This window comes from Arachis ipaensis, chromosome B4 (assembly GCF_059453495.1).
Source record: "Arachis ipaensis isolate K30076 ecotype BB chromosome B4, ASM5945349v1, whole genome shotgun sequence".
Classification (NCBI taxonomy): Eukaryota; Viridiplantae; Streptophyta; class Magnoliopsida; order Fabales; family Fabaceae; genus Arachis; species Arachis ipaensis.
In genome coordinates this window covers 108,640,545-108,644,629 of record NC_142439.1, presented here as the reverse complement: position 1 = coordinate 108,644,629, position 4,085 = coordinate 108,640,545, and the positions used below count along the sequence as shown (strand labels likewise).

Below are 4,085 nucleotides of genomic sequence, written 5' to 3'. Positions count from 1 at the left end.
TAGGCCAAAAAATATTACAAACTGGTATTATTTGTTCTTGTTTTGTTTGTTCTCCTCATAATTTGATTTCATGCTGTCTGTTAAGCTTTGAGCTCAATAAGATTTAATTGTTCTTAATATCTCTGTAAATACATGCATGCTTTCAAGTTCCAACCACAAACATTGTAATTTTTGTCTTCGTCTCTTGAGGAATCATTTTTTATATTATATTGACAATTGATAGGAATAATAGAAAAAAAAGAAAGATTGATACTTAAATTGAGATCTATATGATCTCTCTCTTTTTTTTATTCTCCTATTCATTGTAGAAATTCTTGTAGATTATCTATGTACACTAGTATGCTAAGCATTCTTTAAATGGTATTTCCCTGTTGGTTCTTAGTAACAAGATCGACAAAGCAGGGGCTTTGTCTGAGCAAGAGCTGATGGATCAAATGTAAGTCTCTTGTTGAGATGTATAACATGGTGCTGAATCAATCAAAAAGTTCGCTTAAACATTTCCTTTACAGAAAAATTGTAAATTAGATAATTCATAGTTACTAATTTATTAACATCTTATGTTTCGTTACCTTAATTCATAGTTACTAATTGAGGTTGTGCTTGTATTACTTCTAGTCAATAAAATTTGTTTGATGTGTGCAAGGAACTGAAACCCATAAATGAAAGAGAAGTTTTTTTAATATATATTTTATATTATTGATTGATTTTAGTATATACTAGTGATTCAATAGATACTATTGTATTTTTTAGCTATTTTTCTATTGAGTTTAAGAAATTAATTTTATATTTTTATTTTTAAAATTATAAATTTAATATTAATAATTAAAAATAAATTATAAAAAATAAAATATCTTATGCAAACTACAAGGTTTTCATGATAAGATTTTTATGTATTATTTTTAGTGTTGATGTGCCTATATATATTTTTTTGGTAGGGTTGACATAGTCACAAGTATTATCAAAGTTGCAGTGGCATCCATTTACACTATCTCAAGTATTGGTAGAGTTTAAGACTCCCAAAGAAGCTATTCAAGGTTTAACCTTCTACTTATTTATTTATTTATCTCTGTTAAACTATTGAGTTTAATTTATGTTTGTCTTTATTATCTCTATTAAATTATTATGCATGCTTATCTATACTTACTTATCTATGTTTGTTTGGGTGAACTATTCATGGTGAAAGTATAAATTATATTTATGATAAGACTTTATTTGTTGTGGTTTGTCGTTGAACAAAAAAAATTTAAAAATTGAATATTATCCATTTGATATGTAGGAAATTAAAATCATTAATAATGGAAAACTAGAACTGAAGTTGGATGTATGATAGAACGTATGACCAAAGGCGAGGTCTTAAACCCAGTTTTGTTAAAGGGGTAAATAAATTTGTGAATGTCTGTACTAGAACTCATGAATTTCTCAGAGGAGGTTTAGTTAGGTGTCCATGTGCCAGATGTCAATGTGGGAGATTTAAACAGTTGATCGACATTAAGATTGATCTATATACTCCTGGATTTAAACCTAATTATTGAGTTTGGATAGAGCATGGAGACGAGATAACCACAGAGAATCAGATTAGGATAGATGAAGACATTGAAAGTAGCTTTGCATTAGGTGGTGTTACATGGAAAGAAAGTTTTGATCGTTATCATGAGATGGTTGTTGATGCTTTGCAACCAGCAGTGGAGGAACCAAATCGAGATGCTAAGAGATTTTATAACCTCTTAGATTCAGTTAGTAAACCTTTGTGGGAAAATTGTATCCATTCACGATTGTCACTTGCTAGTAGGATGCTGAGTATAAAATCAGAGGAAAACCAATCCCAGGGATCTTTTGACCAGTGGGCAACTTTGTTTAGAGAAATGCAAACAACTCCAAATGAAATTTCTGCTAATTACTATGAAGCTAAGAAAATTGTTTCCCAGCTTAGGTTTAAGGAGGTTAAGATAGATTGTTGTGTCAATGGTTGTATGATATATTACAAAGAGGACAAAGATCTTAGACAATGTAAATTTTGTGGGGAGCAGATATTTAAGCCTAGGAAGGGTAAAAATAAAGAGGTTCCATATAAAAGAATGCATTATTTGCCATTGATTCCAAGACTACAAAGGTTGAATACATCAATGAGTACTGCCCGTCATATGTTGTGGCATCACCAAAATTGCAGAAACGACGACGTGATGACACATCCTTCTCATGGTGAAGCATGGAAACATTTTGATACCAAGCATCTTCATTTTGCAAGCGAACCGTGTAATGTTAGACTTGGACTTTGTTCTGATGGGTTTTCTCCTAATGTTCATTTTAGCACACCGTACTCTTGCTGGCCTGTTATAGTCACCCTTTATAACTTTCCACCTCATATGTGTATGAAAGATCCTTTCTTATTCCTAACGTGCATCATACCTGGAAAAGAAAATTCCAAAGCAAAAATTGATGTTTATCTTCAACCATTGATAGATGAATTTAAAGAGTTGTGGGATGAAGGCGTCCTAACATATGACATTCATAGCAAAAGGAATTTTCAGTTAAAGTCTGCATTAATATGGACCATTAACGATTTTTCTGCTTATGGAATTTTGTCTGGTTGGAGCACGGGGGGAAGATTAGCGTGTCCAATATGCATGGAGGATACCAAGGCCTTTTGGTTAGATTATGGCAGAAAGAATTCGTGGTTTGACTGTCATAGGAGATATTTACCTAAAGGTCATCCTTATAGGCATAATAAAGTTGGTTTTAAGAAGAATGTTGAGGAGGATGAATAACCTCCTATTAGGCTTAGCGGCGAATAGGTCTGGAAAAGAGTTAGATCCTAAAATAGTTGACATAGCAGGATAAGTGCGATTGAGCGGATATGGGGTGGAACACAATTGGACCAAAAGGGGTATATTTGGGATCTCCCATATTGGAAAGATCATTTGGTTCGTCATTGTTTGGATTTAATGCATATTGAGAAGAATGAAAAGGCAAGGTTAGACATGGCTATACTTTGTAGGCGACCGGATTTGAATTTGGTGCAAGTACGTGAAGGTCATTGGGCAAAGCCTAAGGGCAACTATGTCTTGACACTCCAACAACGAAAAAATATTTGTAAATGGGTATAAGAGTTGAAAATGCCAGATGGATATGTTTCAAATTTACAAAGGTGTGTCGATGTCAGGGGAGAAAAATTGTTTGGGATGAAAACTCATGATTGTCATGTATTTATGGAGTGTTTGCTTCTGTTAGCCTTCAAAGAGTTGCTGGACTACGTGTAGAAACCGTTGACCAAAATAAGTCAATATTTTAGGGACCTTTGTTCATCTACTCTTCGAGTTAGCGATCTTGTACAAATGGAAGCTAATATTCCTATTATTTTGTGCAAGTTAGAAAGAATTTTTCCTCCTGCTTTTTTTGACGTAATAGAGCATCTACCAATTCACTTGGCATATGAGGCACGTGTTTGTGGACCAGCTCAGTAGAGGTGGATGTATCTATTTGAGCATGAAATAGGCACGTATAAGAGATCGATGAAGAATCGGGCTAGAGTAGAGGGTTCAATTTGTCAAGCATACCTGGCTAAAGAGACATCAAGTTATTGTTCTTATTACTTTGAGCCACACATAATGCCTAAGAGAACAAGGCTGAATCGGAATGATGATGGTGGTGAAAGTTCATCTGAGCCTACCCTTTCTATTTTTGATCAACCGAGTGTTCCTGGGGGAGCCAACAAAGACAAGTGGTTGACTAGTATGGAAATGAAAGCCGCTCACTTACATATCTTGTTGAATTGTCCTAAATTCAATAAATTTAGAAGTCAATACGAGCAAATCCATGGGAGCAATAATTCTTTATCCAACTTTCCATCATGGTTCCATGAACATGTAAGTTATTACATTTTGTTGACTATACTAAAATATGTCAAAGTAAATCTTGTTTTTTTAAATACTATATTTTGTTTGACAAAATCAGGTTAAAAATTTCGGTAATGGCATAACTTGTCCTCATCTATCGAGTTTAGCATTTGGTCCAAAAACTAGGGCAACGAGTGTTGGTATGTTCAAGGTCAACGGTATAGACTTCATACTCCTGAGCATGCATATGGA

At 33.7% G+C, this 4,085-nt stretch overlaps 1 pseudogene; it reads left to right on the top strand.

Moving 5' to 3' along the window:
• Positions 1-1,295: 1,295 nt before the first annotated feature.
• On the top strand, positions 1,296-3,104 carry LOC148568723 (uncharacterized; annotated as a pseudogene).
• The last annotated feature ends 981 nt before the right edge of the window (positions 3,105-4,085 follow it).